This window comes from Dermacentor variabilis, chromosome 4, assembly GCF_050947875.1.
Source record: "Dermacentor variabilis isolate Ectoservices chromosome 4, ASM5094787v1, whole genome shotgun sequence".
Classification (NCBI taxonomy): domain Eukaryota; kingdom Metazoa; phylum Arthropoda; class Arachnida; order Ixodida; family Ixodidae; genus Dermacentor; species Dermacentor variabilis.
In genome coordinates this window covers 203,705,907-203,728,492 of record NC_134571.1, presented here as the reverse complement: position 1 = coordinate 203,728,492, position 22,586 = coordinate 203,705,907, and the positions used below count along the sequence as shown (strand labels likewise).

General features: G+C 46.9%; 3 non-coding genes across 3 annotated transcripts; all 3 read right to left on the bottom strand.

Moving 5' to 3' along the window:
* Positions 1 to 4,788: 4,788 nt before the first annotated feature.
* On the bottom strand, positions 4,789 to 4,859 carry TRNAG-GCC (transfer RNA glycine (anticodon GCC)). Its single transcript has one exon. It is a non-coding gene; the product is annotated as a tRNA-Gly (tRNA).
* Positions 4,860 to 7,311: 2,452 nt separating this feature from the next.
* On the bottom strand, positions 7,312 to 7,382 carry TRNAG-GCC (transfer RNA glycine (anticodon GCC)). Its single transcript has one exon. It is a non-coding gene; the product is annotated as a tRNA-Gly (tRNA).
* Positions 7,383 to 21,669: 14,287 nt separating this feature from the next.
* TRNAG-GCC (transfer RNA glycine (anticodon GCC)) lies at positions 21,670 to 21,740 on the bottom strand. The gene has a single exon. It is a non-coding gene; the product is annotated as a tRNA-Gly (tRNA).
* Between the last annotated feature and the right edge of the window lie 846 nt (positions 21,741 to 22,586).

The window sequence follows — 22,586 nt, the reverse complement described above, 5'->3', positions numbered from 1 at the left end:
TAAGCCTGAGCATCGCACAACGATCTCAAATTATTCCTTGCACTTTTGAGTAGACGCATAGCATGCCGCCAAGTTAAATTCGCGTTCATGAATCGCTTTTCGTCTGTGAAGTCCCTCTCTTAAGTCCTTCTCTTAGGGACACTGAATAAAAACACTATCAGTGTACACTGATAGTCTTATAAAATATATGTTGGTTAATTTCACAATATTAGGTTTTTGAACGACAAAGTGAAAGTTAGCCTTCAATTTTGTTTTGTTTATTTTTAATTTTAACCACAGCGCCAGCACGTGAGAGTGACGTCACCGATTGCAAAGTGCTTATATATATTTTTTTCATATTTGCGCCTGTGTCACTCATAAATGTTCTCGGAACTCGCTAAGTTCAATTTGTGGCCTTTTTAGGGTGCTATGCGGTCCATCTTTATGCAATAGGTCAACTAGGTGAATGCTCATGACGTGACGGTGAGGTGATGCGCGAAGTTCAAGGCCGCGTCGCCATGCGTCTTTCGTTTCCTGCTTAGCACTGCTGTTAATACGCTAATCGTGGCTTTGATAGCGTTGCAGCAGGGTAATTTAGTGATGCAGCAAAAAAAAAATGTTTTCTTTAGTTTCAGACGAGGACAAAGAAAAAAAGTAAGAATGACGATAACATAAAGCAAATAAATTGAAAACACATCAAGGCCTCGCCCTCCGTCTGCAGAACAAGTTGAGGCAATGTTGCACGCAATATCACTATTTTCGCATTTTAATTAAAGCAGCAATATCTACCAGAATAGCGAAAATAGAAACAAAGAACTATTGAGAACAACAGCCCCTTCGCTTTTCACCGGGAAGCTATTGAGGCCGCAAAGCTAGGCGTGAAGGAGGAGAGACAGCACACAAGACGAACGCGTCCTTGAACGAGGCAGTCGCCAAGTGGTAGCGCTGCCGCGTGCGCTTGCGTCGGCACACTACACGTTCTGACAAGACAAAGCGGCACTCGTGAATGTCTTATTGACGTCGCTGCGGTACCAAATGTCGACTCATTTATGGGGCACATCGAGCTAAACGCAATGACATCTTAAGGAAGACCAGTTTAACTTCAACGCGGAAAGGCCCGCATGTCACAAAGGTCCCCTCGCCAGACCTTGAGCGGGGAAGACGACGCGGGCAGGGCACGTGGCCAAGGCGCGGCCGCCTATAAAAGGACGCGACCAGCGATTGTTTGACGCTTAACTGCAGTCGCTGACCAGAAGGACCAGAGACAACGTTCCAGGCCACCATGAAATTCTTCCTGCTCATCGCCATCCTAGTTGTGGGCCTGCTGTGCGTCCAGGCGCAGTTTGGTCGCGGATTTGGACGCGGCTACGGCGGCTACGGAGGAGGGCGCGGATTTGGACGCGGCTACGGCGGCTTCGGCGGAGGGCGCGGCTTCGGAGGAGGCTTCGGCCGTGGTTACGGAGGCGGCTATGGACGTGGCTTCGGACGTGGATAGGGACGCTGATTCCACGGGTGACCACCGGTCAGTGTAGAGAAATTGAAACCATGAGTTTCTGTCCAGCTTTCTAAATTAAAGAGAAAAAAAATAATGCCACGTCAGGTGCATTAAGGATGCCAAATAATCACAGAATGTTAGTATAGTGAAGAAACGAAACAACCTTAAACATTCACCATTGTAGTGAAAACAACCTTACTGATTGTGTAGGAGCAGCCTCCTTGTGTTTCATTGTGGAGTGTGCAAACAGCCAAGGTAAGCTGTCGCAGCTTATCTGAAAGAAAACGCCTCTGCCATCTCAGGCCCGGGCTTATCACGTCTTGTGAAAAACGTGATGGCATCGCGAAGCTAGTCTTAGCAACAGAGTGGCTTTTATAATCTCGGAACGTGCTAAAATTTATAAAGCACTCTCAAAGAGTCATCGACGGCATCTACCGCTATCTTCATGGCAGCTACGAAATGCAGCGGTGTGAAAATGTGAGTGGGTGATTTTAGCAACTATTGGAGACGTTGTTCTTTACACTTTGCACTGTTCAGTGAGATTTGATACAGATGTGACTACTTACTAACTCTCACAATCGTTTTCACTACGCTTAGCCCAATGCACGTACACATGTGTGTCGTCTTATTGGTCGACAACAGCCACTTGTACTACGATGTCTGTGAAACATAAAGGTATCATCAAAAAGAGCGAGACGAAATCTGTAATGAAAATATTCGTTGTCAGGTTTTGAAATAGCGTGTTAACACTTCTTGACATTGAAGGGGGCACAGTGTAAATCACCAGTAGAATTCCGTGGTGTAATACTTCTTTTATTTGGAGCGCAATTTAGGTTTATAGAATGGAATTATATATCAAATGCGGAAATTCACATGTCTGTCATTTTGCAGAATTCGACTGCGCACATTGGAAAGGCATTGGTGACTGTGGATAACGACAAGGCTGCGCACCTCATGGATCTGAAAGTTTCGAACAAAGGATATTCGACATTCATCTCGGTGTACGTTCCAATAGAAAGCCCATAATAAATGAGTACGCAGACAAAATTTCGGGTCTTTCTCATTCTTTAAGCAGCTCCAGAATCCATGTATTCATGGCGTGTATAAAAAAAATAAAACTAGGGGGTTTTACGTGCCAAAACCACTTTCCGATTATGAGGCACGCCGTAGTGGAGGACTCCGGAAATTTCGACCCCCCTGGGGTTCTTTAAGGTGCACCTAAATCTGAGTAAACGGGTGTTTTCGCATTTCGCACCCATCGAAATGCAGCCGCCATGGCCGGGATTCGATCCCGCGACCTCGTGCTCTGCAGCCCAACACCTTGGCGTATATAGGGCGTTATTATTATTTGGCACGGGGGGGGAGGGGGCAGGGCGGTATGAAACTAAGTGATTACATTATACTTTATCGCGACCAAGGCTAAAGACGTGCCAAGAAAAGAAGAAAACGTTCTGTAGAAACCGTCGCCAACCATTGTCAATCTCAGTAGGTAGCCGGACGCTTCTAGAGATCTGTTCGAGCTAACAATGCAACGATGAACTTGAAGGCGTATATTTCTCCTAGTGAGGATATATGGGTAGCGTTTGTGTCTTTTCATTGCGTAAATCTCTCCAGAACGGAGCTGTTAACCAGCCCATCTCTAGCGGTAGCGTAGTTGGCTATTCGTAAAAAATTCGTAAAAGCCGATGTGTCAGGCGTGTTTTGTCTCCAGCGGCGCCGGCGCGGAATTCGGCTGCGTTTCTCGTCTCCTGCAGTCGCTACATGGGCGAAAGGGTGGCGGATGAGGAAGAGCGCTGACGAACGCTCCGACGCAGCGCTAAACCGAAATTAAGACGTGCGCGCCGCAAAGCCTTCGCGCGACCACACGTGCGCCTCAAAGAGCTGGAGTTCGGCTATGCACGGACCCCGCAGCACGGGTGAGCGAGAGCCGCTGTATCGGTAGTCGACGTACAACCACCACTGAGGAAATGCACCGGCCACCAAAGCGGGCGACAGATCGAGGCGAGGAAACGTAATCTTTAACGCGTGGCTTCAGTCTTAAAACGGGACGCTCCGTTACGTACCGAAAATCGGAAGCTGTGGTCACGCAGCCTCATCCACAACAGACGCGTGAACGAGTCGACCCGGAGCAGCGGCTCGCCTGGTAGTTAATAACAGGTCACACCGTCACTGTCCTGGAATGCTGCACGCGTAAAGACGAAGACAGAAGGCATGATTCTGCGCACCATCAGACAGTGAAAAGCTTTCGTACTAACGGTCGCCAACAAGTATTCAGTAGGTTCCATTAGGTTCCTGTAGTAGTCGGCGTTGCTGCTACTATTGCAAACTACACATAAAGCAGTCTGACACTGGCTGGCCCCTGCATAGGGAAACGGCACAGCGCGCGTTTGCTGAAGGGGATAGGAGCGACGCGGTAATGAAATGCAGAGAAATAACAAAGAATTTTAGGATGAGGAACGAGAGAAGCGATGAAGATGTCAACAAATCCACAAGGGGCGCCGGAAAATTACTGCATGAGCTAGCACGCGACGAAAGCTTGCAGCAGTTAGCAGGAAATAAGCTCTGCCAAGTAAGTGGAATTCCCACAACGTTGTTGGATGTCTCGTTGGCACGATCACCCCGAGTCAGACTTGGTGGTTTTGACGCACTTGTGGTTTCATGTCATAGAAGATAACGAGAAGTGCACACGAGTTGTCTGATCTCTTGCGTTTGTCATCGGTTGTCTTCAGTGAATCTGCGCTCCGCACTTGTACTTGCAATTACTCCGTACTTGGTTGATAACTTTCTTCACTTCTTCGTCCATTATGGGTCCCACCTTTTGAGGAACTGAATACTGGTAAGTTTATGGAAGCAATGCAGTTTTTTATTTTCCTAACAGCGCATTCAAATCTCGGAAGACGTCCTAGTAAAACCGAACAAAAGGCTTGGATATCATGTCCCAAGACAACCTTCGGCTATACTCACCGGTATTGCACCGCTTATAAGATTGAGCTCAAGAGCACAAAAGATGCTCTTTAGAAAGGGGCAGGTGCTTTATTGTCAACAGAAGGGAAGCAGATGGGATCACAAAGCTGCTTCTTAAAAAGCTGATACATTTAGCAGCCGTTGGCTCCATCTAGCAGCGCAAAATAAAATTACAGAATGAAAAAAAAAAGATAGTTGTTTAATAAGAAATCACCTTGGGACGAAGGCTGTCGGGAGTCCCGGAGGACTGGCAAACGCATGAAAATCGGGCCGGGTGCATTCTACTCGTTATAATGCCGTGAACATAGGAGCTCGTTTGCAGACGTCGCAGAGCTGGAAAAAGATCGATATGCGTCGGCCGGGAATCGAACCCGGGCCACCCGCGTGGCAGGCGAGTATTCTACCACTGAACCACCGACGCCGACGTTCCAGACTGACGCAGCACTGCTTAAAATAGAGCAAGGAGAATTGCGCAATGTGTAGCTTTCTCTGGGCCAGTCTGCTCGCGAGCGCTCGGTCGCTCTAGCACTCGGTCCGTCGATCGGGCGCTCGGAAGCGCAACGAGGACTTGGTCAGAAGATGAATCACCGGAGTACAATAATAAATTCATGCTGCAATGCGAGACTGTAGCATTCGAAGCAATGTACTACGTGCGGTCGTGAAAATGTTTAGCGCTGGTAGCGCGTATCGCTGATACGTGTCACTCGGTCCGTACGATGGTAAATACGTTCAGCTATTGGATGTCTTCGTGAAATAATTACGTCGCACATAAAAGTATGAGCAAGGTCCATCTAATAGGGCGCGAAGCTTGCAACGAAAAGCGTGCCAAAACATATCGCCAGAGATATCAGTGAGTGGTGCACGATTGAAACGCGACTAGGTAAGGGGGGGGGGGGGGGCAAACAATGAAACTAGAAAAACCTGTCTGAAAAGAATGTAAGAAAATTTTTAATCAGAATACTGTAATACGACTAAATATTCCGTTTCAAATCTTTCTGCTATACTAAAACTACAAATGTTATTTTTTTCTATTTCACAATTCATTAATTCGCTCTTGCTGACCTCTACCAACCCGCGATTCTGGCAAAAGACTTGGCAAGACTGCAAACCAGCTATTATGTCGTGCGGTATGGCGTTTCTGACTTGAACGCGGTGGTTTGATACCAGTTTATTTTATTTCCTTGTGTGGTTGTTCAAAGTGTGGCCTGCGCCACTTGAAATTTTGCGTGACCTAGCGCACGGTATTGATTGGCGAAAGGTGTGAGTGGAGGCTCTTTGTTGTTGTGTCAGTTCACGCTGCGGCATCCGACACGCTTGTCTCGTCGGGACGATAAATGCGCAACGCTCCTCGCAGCGACGTCGCGCTGTGTTTCTTCGCTTTTCGTAACACAGGCTCTGAGTGCCGGACGAGCAGCAGAATGGGTAAATCCAAGTGTTTTCTAAACGATAATGTGGCGCAATGTTGTCTTGTCTGATGAATGAGTACATGGATATGAATAGATGGTGTCGCGCGCAATTGCGAATGATTCTGTGGAAAGGTTTCGCTTATGTTGCTGCACTTTACGACTTTGAAGAACAAAGTTGCGCATTCAAAAAAGACATCCACAGGAAAAGGCGATGCATGGAGACGAATTGCACTCTTTCCGTCTTCGTAGCCTTTTCCTGTTGTTCTCTCTTTTGAATGCGCAACTTGGTTCTTCAAAGCAATGCACCAATGCCCAGCAAGAAGTTCCTTTAAGCATTACGACTGTGTGCTGGTCACAGTGCTTTTCATCGATTGAAACATGTTTTGTTTGGTCCATTATATTGGTTGCATTATTCTATATGAATAAAAGTGAAATTGCGTTTGAAACACCTCTGTGGCACTGTCATTTATTTCCATCGCATTAGCTCACTTTCCTAAGAAACCTACTGGAGCAGTTGCCGTCAGTTACAGCCTAATTATCTTCACATTTTGATATACGCCCTTCCTATTGTTTAATGACACGCTGGCGCTACAGATGAGGTGAGTCCCAAGATAGCCTCAGCCTCAAACGAAAAATAACTGTTGGCGTAGCGCTCGGAATGCCGGACGCTAAAGAAATAAAAAAAAGAAATTCGCGCCAAGCAGCATAAGATCTTGACGTCACTGCCATTTCCGGTTGTGGCATCACTTTTTATTTTTTTCTTGCTGTTAGTTGTTCCCCCGATACGTAGATGGCGACGATTGCAACGAGCTGCCATTTTCTTGGCACGTGAGCTTCTACGGAAGCTTCGCTACCAGTTTATATATACCTTCGTATGAGGCTCAATTATACATAAAAAATAAATGACGAATACCTATACATTTTCATTCCTATGTGAAGAACTATTTTTTTGGTCGCGAATGCCAGTAGTGAGAAACGCCTCCCTAGCCTTCGCATCGTTGCCTGCTGCGTCAGAAGCGGAGCACAGCAGAGCAGCCTCCTCCAAGTCAGTCGATGTGGGCCTTTTGCTGAGTCACGTGCTAGGGCTCAGCGGCGGTCGCGGAACTTCGGCTTAGCCGAACAACCAATTCGTGTTAATTGGATTTATTTTGCGGTGAGTGTTTGGGAGACCAACGAATTGTTCATATGGGCGTTTCTCAATCAGAAATTCGACTTAAGCAGGTTCGCGTTGGCAGCAGTTTACTGTGCTACACATTAGTACAACACCTGAGAAGAAACAGAGGTGTTGCCAAGCCACGCTCCAACCACGTGGTTCTCTTCGCAAGTGCGAGCACGCCATTCGCCAGCTACGTAGCCCATTGGATGCGCCTAGAAAGGTTGGCCTAAGCGCCTTGGGAGGAAAGCTGACTTGACTACTTTAGGCCGTAAGTGAAAACTGGTATCTACAGAATAAAAAAAAAAAAAATGTGCGTCGGCCGGGAATCGAACCCGGGCCACCCGCGTGGCAGGCGAGTATTCTACCACTGAACCACCGACGCCGATAAAGGCTCGGATTAGAATAGCGCGACTCCACCTAGCGCAGTAAACCAACCAATGCGTAGCTGTATGTAGGTCAGTTCGCTCCGGCCGCTTGCTCGTTCAGGCACAACTGTCCGTTGACTGCGTGTTTTGGAAGCGAGACAAAGGCGCCTGCGGCGCAAAACGCAGTTTGATATGAAAATAGGTCTTTCGAGCACAATAGCGTATCTTTAACGCAAGGCAAGATTGCTACGTTCGAAAGAACGTACGTGGTCGCGAAAATTTCTCGCGTGGCTTGCTTTCTCATAAAAAAGCGATTCTTTCAGCTACTTCGAAAATCATAATACGTTTGCTGATGCGGCTTGAAAAACCAATTTTGAAGAAAAATTGGTTCTATAGACAGCTAAAACAAGGTTATCGCTTTCTATAAAATAATATAAAACGCTAGAGACTCACAACACTCGGGTAATACTGCTCCAGCGCTGCTCTTCCAGCCATGTACTTAATGTAGTGCCTCATTTAGGGTTATTTTCACTAGCCATCCTGGAGGAAAGCAAACTAAACCGTACACCACGAAAGTGTTCTTTCGATCGCAGGGTCAGTGAAGATGTGCTCGTTTTTCCAGAAGTGATCTAAAAAAACTAATACCTGGGACACGCGGGCACATTTCAAAGCCTTTCAAAGTATACAGCCTTTCAAATTCTGAAACTCTGTTGACTCGAAGGAGCCAAGGCTGCTAAGCTATAAGGTCTAAGAGCTCGACAATATCAGGCAATCAGGCGCCAAGCGCATGTGACGCCCCTATAATGAGCTAGGATTCCGCATTCTCTGCAGTAAACGGCCCTATAAATTAAGCCAACTACCGAAAATCGCGTTTTCATTATTGTATCGCTGCCGAACGACATACCGAAACAATATACTCTCTTTACTATTACGCAATGATCACGTTTGCGCATTTTCCATGGATTGTCGTTAGTTTTGACGTGCTCAGCAAGGTGCGCTGCAGTGACCATAGAATGGTGAGAAGTCGAATTAGCCTAGACCTGAGGAGGGAACGGAAGAGACTGGTACATAAGAAGTCATTCAATGAGTTAGCGGTAAGAGGGAAAATAGAGGAATTCCAGATCAAGCTACAGAACAGGTATTCGGCTTTAACTCAGGAAGAGGACCTTAGTGTTGAAGCAATGAACGACAATCTTGTGGCAATCATTAATAATAATAATAATATTTGGGGTTTTACGTGCCAAAACCACTTTCTGATCATGAGGCACGCCGTAGCGAAGGACTCCGGAAATTTCGACCACCTGGGGTTCTTTAACGTGCACCTAAATCTAAGCACACGGGTGTTTTCGCATTTCGCCCCATCGAAATGCGGCCGCCGTGGCCGGGATTCGATCCCGCGACCTCGTGCTCAGCAGCCCAATACCATAGCCACTGAGCAACCACGGCGGGTGGCAATCATTAAGGAGTGTGCAATAGAAGTCGGTGGTAACTCCGTTAGACAGGATACCAGTAAGCTATCGCAGGAGACGAAAGATCTGATCAAGAAACGAAAATGTATGAAAGCCTCTAACCCTACAGCTTGAATAGAATTGGCAGAACTTTCGAAGTTAATCAACAAGCGTAAGACAGCTGACATAAGGAAGTATAACATGGATAGAATTGAACATGCTCTCAGGAACGGAGCAAGCCTAAAAGCAGTGAAGAAGAAACTAGGAATTGGAAAGAATCAGATGTATGCGTTAAGAGACAAATCCGGCAATATCATTACAAATATGGATGAGATAGTTCGAATGGCTGAGGAGTTCTATAGAGATTTATACAGTACCAGTGGCACCCACGACGATAATGGAAGAAGAGAATAGTCTAGAAGAATTCGAAATCCCACAGGTAACGCCGGAAGAAGTAAAGAAAGCCTTGGGAGCTATGCAAAGGGGGGAAGGCAGCTGGGGAGGATCAGGTAACAGCAGATTTGTTGAAGGATGGTGGGCAGATTGTTCTAGAGAAACTGGCCACCCTGTATACGCAATGCCTCATGACCTCGAGCGTACCGGAATCTTGGAAAAACGCTAACATAATCCTAATCCATAAGAAAGGGGACGCCAAAGACTTAAAAAATTACAGACCGATCAGCTCACTGCCAGTTGCCTACAAACTGTTTACTAAGGTAATCGCTAATAGAATCAGGAAAACCTTAGACTTCTGTCAAGCAAAGCACCAGGCAGGATTCTGTAAAGGATACTCAACAATCGACCATATTCACACTATCAATCAGGTGATAGAGAAATGTGCTGAATATAACCAACCCTTATATGTAGCTTTTATTGATTACGAGAAAACGTTCGATTCTGTCGAAACCTCAGTAGTCATGGAGGCATTACGGAATCAGGGTGTAGACGAGCCGTATGTAAAAATACTGAAAGATATCCATAGCGGCTCCACCAGCCATAGTCCTCCATAAAGAAAGCAGCAAAATCCCAATAAAGGAAAGCTACAGGTGGGGAGATACGATCTCTCCAATGATATTCACAGCGTGTTTACAGGAGGTATTCCGAGACCTGGATTGGGAAGAATTGGGGATAAAAATTAATGGAGAATACCTTAGTAACTTGCGATTCGCTGATGATATTGCCTGGCTTAGTAACTCAGGGGACCAACTGCAATGCATGCTCACTGACCTGGGGAGGCAAAGCAGAAGAGTGGGTCTAAAAATTAATCTGCAGAAAACTAAAGTAACGTTTAACAGTCTCGGAAGAGAACAGCAATTTACAATAGGTAGCGAGGCACTGGAAGTGGTAAGGGAATACATCTACTTAGGCCAGGTAGTGACGGCGGATCCGATCATGAGACGGAAATAATCAGAAGAATAAGAATGGGCTGAAGTGCGTATGACAGGCACTCTCAGATCATGAACAGCAGGTTGCCATTATCCCTCAAGAGAAGAGTGTATAATAGCTGTGTCTTACCTACGGGTAAGAAACCTGGAGGCTTACGAAAAGGGTTCTACTCAAATTGAGGACGACGCAACAAGCTATGGAAAGAAGAATGATGGGTGTAACGTTAAGGGATAAGAAAAGAGCAGATTGGGTGAGGGAACAAACGCGAGTTAATGACATCTTAGTTGAAATCAAGAAAAAGAAATGGGGGCATGGGCAGGACATGTAATGAGGAGGGAAGATAACCGATTGTCGTTAAGGGTTACGGACTGGATTCCAAGAGAAGGGAAGCGTAGCAGGGGCGGCAGAAAGTTAGGTGGGCGGATGAGATTAAGAAGCTTGCAGGGAAGACATGGTCACAATTAGTACATGACCGGGGTTATTGGAGAAGTATGGGAGAGGCCTTTGCCCTGCAGTGGGCGTAACCAGGCGCTGCTGCTGCCGATAATGATGATGATGATGATGATGTCGTTAGTTTTGATTCAGCCCTTCCGAAACATTCTGGTTGAAAGCTGCAGTGTTCTTTTTCCGCCGTCAGAGTGGCGTTTATTGTTGCAGTTGAAAATAAATAGTCCTGAGAGAGTTAACAGTTTCCTGCTGTTATTTTTCGTACAGTGAATATATCATCTCTATAGTGCAATAACTGGGCGAAAAATGTGGCAGCCGCAATGGTTTCACCATGTTGCAACTCCTCATTCTTGTACGGCTGAAATCATTGAAAGTATGATAGAAAAATAAAAATGTATAGAAATAAGGATCTAGATGTAGCGCGTACGTATTCTTCCCACATATTTTTTCAGAACGATCCGACGGATATTTATACAGTTTTATCAAAATTTTCTCTTTTATGTAACTTACTAAATATACTTAGTTCGTACGGAACTGCAACGCATCGTATGCGCATCCTCCAAGTCGTGCTGAATTGATAGCGGATTTTTGTTCTCTGTGAAGCAAGAAACGTTTTCCTTTCTAAATAAAAATAGACCCATCTGATTCCTGAACTAAAACCGTGTCACCGCAGTAGCTGAGGCTGGTGAGCATTAGAGGAACAAGGAAACAAGTCACAAAGAGGCATTCTAATACCACATGGTTGGTAAGAGTCTCAGCCGGCGTCACTGGTGTGATCGCGGCGTTTCTTGCTCACTTCGAAGGCCCACCGCCTGACGCTTCATCTCGCGGTGTTATAACTGGGGCGTTGAGGAAGAAGCTCACGTGCATTGTCTTCGTCTTCAGCTTCATCGCCGGTAAAACATGAGTGTCATCAGTGAACTTCAGGTTACAGCTGTATCGAGAGGCTTTCGCCGACATTGTGCGCCATAGCACTCTCGTGCTGGTCTACACTCGTCTGCAATGGTCTACTCAAGTCTTGAGTGCGCAGAAACAGGCACTCCGTGTTTGCCTCGGTCTTCTACAGCCGGAACAGTTAGAATGGAATGAGACCATTTCAAGGATGCCCTCGACACATCTTTCTTGTCTGCGAGAATGACGACCACAGGCGGTATTCTCTGTTGTTGTCAACGCTCATTGTGCCTCCCATTACGTTAAATTATCGTGTTTTACCCGCTGAAATACCCAAAGCGATGATCACATTATGAGACGCGCCGTAGTCGAACCCGCGACCTCGCACTTCATACCACAACGCCATATAGCTACTAAGCTTCCGCGGCGGGTTCTCTCTTCCCGTTTATCCTCAGCCTTGTAGTACTTCCGACAACCTGAAGTGCACTTTTCTGTCCCAAGGATACGAAAGGAGGATCCGCCAGTCTCTTCCTGGTAGCAAGCAACTCAGGATTGTTGCGAGGTTATCAACTTTGACAGAGGGCGCACAAACCTGGGTGGTTATTCCACTCATATCAGTTGCGCCGGCGCAGTGGTTGTCCCTTCACGATGAATCAGTATCAAATGTAAGTTTTATCATGTCACAACATCGATGAGTTGGGAGCTCATTTACCTGCGAGGAGCCGTTGAATATGTTAAGCAATAGGCCAATGGTTGCGCAATATTCTGTGAATCGAAGGCCGACTTACAGTGTCTTGTCTCTGCTATTTGTCGCGGGTTCTGTGAACTCCTGTCACAAATAGGAGAAACGCACGACCACGTGATCACGAAAGGACACAATATCGTATTTAAGTTGTTTCCTGGTTATTGCCGTATCTTGGGTAACGGCCTCGCCGATGAATCTAATAGAAAACATCAAGGAACAAGCCTTGCTTCTATACCTTTATTGAAAAGTGACGCTGCCAAGCACCTAAACAATCTCGCGCATGACTCCGTATTACAGAAGTGGCACACACCTCACTTCATAAACTCGCCATCGGTTTCATTCAGTCGACCATTCTATTCAACTGCGCCTGTTTCCCTGTCTTCCACGAAGTAAAGAAGCCGTGCAGTGTAGCATAACGCCTAGGCATTGCATTAACCAATTCATTATTGAGTGAAACCACTGATAGCATTGAATACAATAGATATGGTCGCATAGACACTGTTGAACATCTTCGGCACGACTGTCTGTCCTTTGTAAAGGAAAAGCTTGCCCTCCGCATCGCTCTAAACCAGTCAGACGGTATACTTTTCTCGTTGGACAAGACCTTGGAACCATGGTCTCGCATATCCCAACTGCAGAGGGCCAGGAATGAGAAGCGCTGTTGTGATTTCAGACGGGAACCGGCCACACGCGAGCGTCTATGATGCAGCACTGAGAATATTCACTACGTCGGGTGGTTCATCACTGGACCTTCTATTCTTCTCTCAATCATCCCCTACCCATTCCAGCAGTGCAGGATTGCCAAGTGGGCTCCGTCCTGGTTTATGTCTCTGCATTTAATTTGTTCTTGTCCCTCTCTTTTACCATTGAAGCAGCGCTTTCTCACGACGCATGCGCGGAGTGTTGTCGCGAAGCACCGCTAAGTCAGCAGCCACCGTGTGACCTACAAGTTGAACATAAACCATCGACGACGATTGCAAATGCGAGAGAACAGCCGAACGGGCCTCCGAGAAAGCTATTCGCTCTTCCAACCAAATTATGCATGTCATTTTTATTCCTCGTTCGCTTAATATAGGACCTGATCATATTTCAGCAGTTCTGAAAGCACAGATATCAAAGTATTTAGTATTTTTAATTTGTTTTGGAAATCAGTTTCCGCGCCCATCTCACAACTAATGCACGAGTTCGCTAAACCGTGCGGCCTCAGTTGTTCGCCACAGAAGTCAGAGCTACTCGTCATCAAGTCAAGAAGAAAGAAAGGAGACCAAGAGAACGTACGCATCGCCATCGACGGGACGACCATAACACCAACCACGCAAGCACGTATCCTGGGTGTCATCTTCCAGAACAATGGCAAGGCGGGGGCATCGATAGACAAAATCAAAGTTTCAACGGAACAAACTTCGAACATGATCAGAAGCGTCACAAAGATACAAAGGGGATTGAAGGAGGACGATGTACTGACGCTCGTCCAGGCCTTCTTGACGTCGCGCATCGTTTACGCGGCGCCGTACCTCAAGTTACTGAAAAAAAGACAGGGACCAGTTGAACGTCATTATACGAAAGGCAACCAAGATGGCGCTGGGCATTCCGAAGCATTCTTCGACGGACAAGTTTCTCGGCATGGCCAAGCACAACGTCGTCGAAGAGTTAATAGAAGCTCATCTGTCTAATCAAAGAGTTCGACTCAGTCAGACGTCGGCGGGACGTCGCGTTCTTGCCAAGTTGGGCTGGCAAGAGGCAGAGCGGAAGGAAACGGGGCCGTTACCCAGGTTGTGGGCGCATAAAATCCACAGTAAGCCACTGCCTAGAAACATGAGGTCGGGTCGTAACGATGGCCGCAGAGCAGCTCGTATAGCGGCCTTGACGGAGACTTTGGGTCAAATAGTAGAAGAGGAAGAGGGGGTCACACTCTTCACAGACGCTTCGTTACCCAAGTTTTCATCGAAAGCAACGCTGGCAGTTATGATGCGGGATGTGCTCGTAACCTGCGCCTCCATCAAGACGTCTTTTCCAGAGGTGGCAGAAGAGGCCGCGATAGCGCTAGCACTCGCGCAGCCCAAGGTGGGAAGAATTGTCACCGTCTCGCAAAAGGCGTATAACAACTACAGAAAGGGGTGGGTGTCTCTTGCGGCACTAGATATTCTCAAAAGTAAACGCGACGTACCTGAAAGGAAAGTTCAGTTAATATGGACACCGGCTCACTCTGGGCTGGAGGGCAACGAACTTGCCCACCAGTTCGCCCGAGAGATGGAACACCGGGTTGTGGAAGGTGAGCCACAGTCCATATTTAGTTACAGAGACATTACGAACCATTATAAGACGGAGAGGCGCCGTCATCCCGATCCTCACAAATCGCTTAGCAGAGAACAGCAAGCGATCTACAGGCAAATACAGGCAGGATCCTTCCCGCACCCTTACCTTCAAAACAAGATGTACTCGGAAAGGTACAAGGAGGATTGCAACTTCTGCAAAACTCAGTTAGGCATGCTCCAACATGTCATTGGAGTATGCGATTTCATCAAGGCGATCCCCCCACCTCTTACCTGCCCCGCTACCCTACCCCATCCCTCATCCACCCTTACCGAGCGATGGGAGACCTTGCTAACCAGCACCGCCCTGGGAGACCCGCTCGTCCTGATCTCCAGGGGCCAGGCGGCTAGAGAAGCATATGGGTCCCGTGAAGAGGAAACCACTTCCATCGACGGCGTCTAAGAAGATGTCGAGCTCGGCTCAATAAAGTTGTTTCTCTCTCTCTCTCTCTCTCACAACTAATGATTTTTGGTTGCGGATGTGGGGCAGTGGTACTACGTCAAATATCTGTTTGGGTTGTTCGTTTTGGTTGGTTGGTTGTGGAGATCATACCGTGCGTGTTAATACCTTAAATGTAGTCACAACCGCTCACCAAGAATACGTGTTTCACGCTTTTGAAATTTACACAGAAACCTGAGCCGTGTTCAACATAAGAAACCTTTGAAACTGACACTAGGTGCGCTGTCAAGCGGTGTGCGTTAGGATATCTCGGTACGCTCACTCTCCCAGCGTGGACGAGCGCACTGAGGCGCCAAGCTTCGCCGAACCGCCGCGTGACAGCCAGAAAAAAAACAGAGTGCTTACTTCAAGCCGTAAATATAAACGAATGAAAAAAATACTGCGTCGGCCGGGAATCGAACCCAGGCCACCCTCGTGGCAGGCGAGTATTCTACCACTGAACCACCGACTTTTTTTTTTTTCTTTATTGCCGACTTCAACACGTCAGTTTACAAAATCAGTCCGCGCGAAGAACACAACACGTATGCTAAAAATACGTCACCCTCACTTGGGGTTACGTGATGAGATTAAAATTCACGCATGTGTAGCAAAGCGTCCATTCTTGGAAGCCACTCAGGCACTGGGTCTTGTATCTTGTATCCTTCAATAGCTCTGCTAACAGATTCACAAAAATACTGTCTTATCGGCCTGGCATCAATGTCTGCGTGGCTGACCGCCATCCTGGATCGCCAAATACTGTACAGGCCCAATATCATAATCATGTCAAAAGGAACCCCGTCTTCACTCTCGACGGGCAGAAATCTAATTCCGAAAGCATCCACCGGTAAGTCTTTTTTAATCGTGCGTTGGAGAATGTCCCAAAAGAAAAGGGCTTCCCAACAATCTAAGAAAACATGTTCGATAGTTTCCGGCTTCCGGCATATGAAACAATGATTTCCCCAAGGCACAAAGAAACCCTTCGCTTCCAAATACGTCTTGACTTCAAGAGTGTTCGTATGGAGCTTAAAGAAGAAACTTTTAACTCCGCCCGGTACAGTCATTCTTTTCACACGTTTTAGAACTGACTGCCATGGACCTGCACAGTACAACGCCCTGTACAACGGTACCGGAAGAAAGACCTCACACAGGTCCTTATAAAGTTTCTTTCGCGACACCACTGACAAATATTCAAACGAAAATCGCACTTGCAAGACGTGACATGCCATGTACACCTCTTTAAGGAAGCCAAAAATGCTCCCTTGCATACTCTCCGAACTAACAACCAAATTTGGCAAAACCCTGCCCAACCTAACCTGACACACAGTTCGCAAAAAGGGGTCATTCGTGTCACGAAAAAACATAAATCGGTTAACCAACTGGCGCAGATATAGATGGGCCAAACCTAGTCCTCCAGAGCGGACGCGGTGAAACAGATTGGTGCGTCGTGTCCGCTCCCAAGTGCTTCCCCACACAAAAACCGCAAATACACGGTGCAGCTTCTGCACATTGACGCGAGAACAATGAATTGCTTGCAAGACATACCACAGCTTGGTTACAAAAAAAAGGTTACAAATTGTGGCACGCGCGAAAATAGACCAACTGAAGCCTTTGAGCCTGTCGGCCTTCTCACGCATTTCAGCAACTTGGCATTTCCAATATGGCTCACTGTCGCGATAATTCTCCAGCGGCACTCCTAAATATTTTACTGGGGTTGCTGTCCAAGTCATGTTTGCGAAATACGTTGGGGTTAAGGGCCAGTCGCCGTGCCAGAACCCCAAACACTTAGCCCAGTTCACAGCACTCCCGCTCACAGAAGAAAAGTCTTTCACAATTTGAACCACAACACGAACGCTTTCGTAGTCAGCACAAAATACGGCAATGTCGTCAGCATACGCGAGAATTCGGACCTCCGCCGCATGCAAACGAAAACCATGAACGCTGTTGCTTTCAATAACGCTCAAACAAAAAGGTTCAATATACAAACAAAAAAGCAATGGTGACAGGGGGCAACCCTGACGCACAGAGCGTTGCACTTGGATGCGCGCTCCCACCCCCTTATTTACTAACAACCGCGTCGTGCATCCTCTGTACGCCATGGCTACGCCTTGGCAGATGACTGATCCGACATTAACGTGCTCTAAAACAGAGAATAAGAGGTCATGCGGCACCCTGTCGAAGGCTTTCTCTAGATCGAGCTGGAGCATTGCGATGCTTTCATGCAAAGCGTCGCAACACTCGAGCACGGACCGGGCTGTGTGTATGTTGGTATATATGGTGCGACCTTTGATACCACAGGTCTGATGTGGTCCCACTAATTCTTGCATCACGGCTTGGAGTCTGTTAGCCAGAATTTTCATGAAGATCTTGTAGTCTACATTAGTCAGGGATATGGGTCGGTAAGCGGTAACCTGTCGCAGTCTAGCTTCATCTTCGCTTTTTGGTATTAAAATTGTATGGGATGTTAAAAATGAAGGAGGAAGCATATCCTTGTCATAAGCCTCATTAAACAGTGTAGCCAAAACCGGTGCTAAATCATCTTTGAATGCCTTATAAAGCGGTGCTACTAGCCCGTCTGGTCCCGGGGACTTTCCCGGGTTGAGGTCTTCTATGGCTTTCCGCACTTCTTCTGTTGAAATGGGCAGTTCTAGCCGCTCTTTCGTATCATCACTAAGCCGCGGCATTAAAGAGAGGAAACGGGTCTTGAAGTCTTCGGTTCTTACTTTGGTGTAACCAAAGAGCCCGCTGTAGTATTCATAAAAGGCCCTTTCTGAACCACCGACGCCGATACGCTGCTTGTCCATTTTTCCTTGCATAGCGCGGAGAATTGCGTAATGTCTAGCCGTATGTAGGTCACAGCGCTCGCTCGAGTACAGCTGCATCCCGCCAGCCGTGCGCTTGAGTAGCGAAACAAGGGATTTTGCAGTGCAAATTGCCGCTTGATATTAAAATGGACCATTGGCGCATAACAGCGAATTCCTAATGCCAAGAAGGACAAAGCTCTCCAGATGTACGTCACTCAGCGCCGTCAGCGTCTTAGCATGACGTCACCGGCACACGTGCAGTGCACTGCTCCTCGTTGGCAAAACATAGGCACCGCCGACTCTCGACATGGCGCATTCGCGCAGCGCCTGGTGTGGGCTGGCGCCACGTGGATGCTTGCACAGTGGGTTAACATTGGGGCGCCGTAAGGAAGGGCTTCACGTTAATTTTGACCACTTGGGTTTCCTCGATGTGCACCTAAATTACGACATACGAGCGTTTTAATTCGAAAGCTCTATATATGTCCCCTGAGGCAGGAAGGGCGGCGTTGTAGGCAACGACGGGTACCAAAGATCATCATCATCGGTGACGTCATCAGCGTCTTGTGTGACGTCAGTAGAAATGCAGAATTAATGTTTGAACAAGTTAGAGTAGGATGACTTAAAGTGGAGTAAAGTGAAAAAAGGTGAAGCAAAGTGAATGAAGGTGAAATAAAGCGCATTAAGCTTGGTCAATTTAGAGCAATGTCCATTAAGGTTCGCACAAATTAGAGCCAGGTAGATTAAGGTAGAGTTGTGAAGGACGTCTGACAATGTATGACGTCACGCATCATGGATGTAACCAGCTAATTAGACAAGTCCCAACGCTTTCGCATTCAAATCACGCATAGATACCTAAGTGACTGCCATGTATTTTTTTTGCGTTACGCCCCCATCGGAATGTGATCGCCGCGGCCAGGTATCGAACCTGCGACCTCGTGCTGGTTCAGCGTCGTAGCCACTGAGCCACTGAGTCGGGCATAGTTTGTAGTGGCTAACCAATCTCATTTTGTACGTCACTTAAGACTGCCGCGTAAATTCGACAGGAAGGAAGCAGCTTCTCGTCGATGGAATGGACTTTTCTTCTTCAGGAAGACCAGTTGTTTAAGCGAAGGGAAAGTGGTAAAATGTACGCCTTCGAAGAGTAACAAAATTTATGTGGCTGTGTGATCTACGAACGAGACATACATACGAAATCTCCATATATGTTGACTTCAAAGAACCTGGCAACTGTACTGCGTTGTTGCGCCAGTACCACGAGAAAGGTTACTTTCTAAGCATTACTGATCATCGTGATAAAAGCTGGCATTTGGCCTACATTGTCAAAAAATTCTGCGGTGTCCTGGTTTTGTTGAGAATTGTGCCGCAAGGTTTCGGGAATCACCAGCTGTGTCCTGTGTTGACACGGTTTGTCAGTGTGCTGACCGTAGGACTGTCAGTTTGCGGGGGCACTTGGAGGACTTCCTGAATCATGGTTTTCGGTGTAAGGCCTGCAGGTTCCCACGTCACCCTCGGCGCCAGGCTAGGGAAACACTGTGCGCTTCTTGCCTAGGTTTGCTCAGTTTCATGCATATAGCTAGCAACGCAGCGCAAACTACGCAAGTATTGCGGTAAAAGAACTCTCACTCTGCATGCGTCACATTGCTGTTGTTTTTACAACTAGAACTTACAACTAGAACAACTAGAACTTCTGATCATAACGTTACCTCAAAGACATATTATTTGTGCACCTTTGCTTTTCCAGTATACGACGTACTATGTTTTGGGTGAAAGCGCTAGTTTACTGTGGCCACTGGACGCAAATGAGTGCCACTCTACCCATTCTGTGGTAAGTACGTTCAGCTATTTGATGCCTTCCATGTAATAATTGCATCAAATATAGGGGCATTAAAGCATTAGACCCTAACAATTACATGACAAAGACCTATGTCATTAATTCTTCTGTGACAAACTATAGATCGTGCACAGCGGTTAGTCTCCCGAGCCCTAAAGAGATTTTACTACCGGCTACTATATGACGATGCCTGCTTAGTGCTGCCGAGTGCTTTCTGAAGGCCAGGAAATCACTGAACTGCAGAAAAAAAGAAAGAAAGGAATGAGTTTGTGCTAACTCTATTGATTTTATAGGAAAACACGTTGGTCATATGAAGCAAAGTGGGGCGTGGTAAACCTGAAGAAGTACTGCGCCGACACCGTGCAATGTTCAGCTCCCCTGCAAAAAGGGGTAACGCTATTTGGCGTGTTTTGCGGACAGTACCTTTTAGCAAACAAATAGTTATCTGTCATAGGTGAATGAGTAATTTTATAGATTAGGCCACTCAGCTTTGAAAAAGAGATTCTCCGATTTGAATGCAATGCGAACATTTACGAGCGTGAGTGAGCTAGCAATGATTGAGTGTGTCTTCGCAAACTTTGGATGTTGCCGCAGTGCCGTGATTTTTGAATAAAATTTCGCATCCAGTAATGCGCATTTCATTAACAGGAACAGAAGACTTGTCCAGGCTCATATACGTACGCGTAAACGCAGTGGACAATCATGCATGCATGATGCATGCATTCATTATAATAAAGCGAGAACGTCCGCCGCGTCAACATATTTTCCTATGGGGTTGCAAGTGCAGGAATTAAAAATGTTTTGTTTCAGTTTGCATGTTTTTCACTGAGCATGTAAAGAATAATGAAATACCTGTGACTCACTGCAGTTTCGTTGAAGCGCTGAGAGAAGCAAGGCAATTAGGGAACAAAATTTTTAAATGTTTTTGCTATTTTATCTTTATCCGAACGACTAACTCGGTGACCGATAAGCTAGCATAACCATTTGTTGGGTGTGTTGGTAAACTGACTGGGAAAGCATATTTAGCGCCAGCGAACAAGGACAGAAGGGAGACGACACCACAATAGCGCATTGTGGTGCCGTCTCCCTTCTGTCCTTGTTCGCTGCCGCTAAATATGCTTTCCAAGCTAACATAACAAGCGTATCTATGTGGGCAGACTTTCATACGTATACATTTCTGACTGTTCTCGCTGCTTTTGCATCACCGGGGGCTATCAGGCTGTTGCATACGTAGAAAAACCGATGGTTATGAGAAATAGTGAAAACAACATAAATGCTTTTAATGATGCTGAAAACAATATTATGTACCTATATGTCGCACGGTTATCGAAACGGATTACATACTACTGAGGTAGTAAGCGCCATCTGCTTATACGGGAAAACAAAAGAAAAACAAGTACGTGCAATTGGGTATCGCTACATCGGAGCACCCACGGGCGTCGACATGATGGTGCTCGCTGAGCACCATCAGCCTAAAATAAGGCCGTATGTAAATTGTCACCGGCAGCGATGTGCTGGCGCTATCGGCTGCAGAATCACTGGCGAATAATAATTCACCCAGAAAGCAAGAAAACCGTTCTTTTGTGCTTTTATTCAACCCGTCGTCCGCCATCGGTCAAGCGAAGCCTGAAGCCGTTCAGTGGCAACACGGTCATTGGCCGAGAGGACATACGGTGGCACCATCTACCAGAAACACACCGTTGACGTGGTATGAGGAATAACACGGTGCGCACCGCATTTAGCTGCCGGCGTCCGGTTGAGGCACCGCGCAAGCGCTCTCCTGGACGTTTATGATACCGGGCTGCGATTCAACCACGCGCTTCTCTCGACCAATGCAAGCACCCCAATTCGCCCACTTTGACCCCCACGTGATCCTGGCATGCCACTTCGAGTGGCGGGCTTGGCCGAAACATATTATAACAACCGAAGAACAAGGGCTGATTAACTCTGTTATTCTGCGCGTCTGAAAGTAGATGCCGACAGAAAAAAAATAAAAACGTATATTGCGTCGGCCGGGAATCGAACCCGGGCCACCCGCGTGGCAGGCGAGTATTCTACCACTGAACCACCGACGCCGACATTCCAGATAGAAGCAGCACTCCTTGTAAGAGAGCAAAAAGAAAAGTGCGCGATGTGTAGTTTTATTTAGGACAGTCGGCTAGGGAGCACATGCTCGGTCAAACACGGCTTTCCATCGACCAGCTTTCCTTTGGCTTTATAAGAGGAACAAGGAATTCTACGAAGCAAACTGCCGCTTGATATGAATGGATGATCGCAGTACAATACGTTATTCATATGCGGAGAAAATTGCAACTTTCGAAATAACGTACTTATGGCCGCAAAAATATTTCACGCTGCTCGCTTTCCAGGCAAAGCGATTCCACCAGTGGAATCGCATATCATGAAACGCTCCAGGACACACTTTTAACAGAGAGTTTCATGCAATAATAAATTCTAGAAAAACGGAAACGAACCTTTTCGAAGGCTGTCGTAAAGGCTCAAAGCGCTCGCGCAAGCCCGCTGCTGAGCTGCTCTCACAGCCACGGGCTTGAAATGTAACCTCATTTAAGATTATTCCTCCCCAGCCTTCCGCTGAACAAGTGAGGTAAACCTTAGACCATGAAAGTTATGCTTTGATCGCCTGTTTCTACTTCGGCGCCGTTGCACTAGTGCGATGGAAAATTAGCAACTAAGACCCATTCATCGCGTCTCTAACGTAGACCATCCTTACTGTTCAAAGCTCCCCACCGCCTCGGCCACAGAAGAGCCTCGCCATAGAGTGCCGAGAGTTGTTTCACAGGGCGTAGCGCGTGCTCACAACGCTGTAGCAGCGCGAATGGCCTTTATGATAAAGTCAAATGGACAACAATAAAGCTAAAGAAGTCTCCGTAACCTATACTAGAACAGTCGTAGAGTGAGGA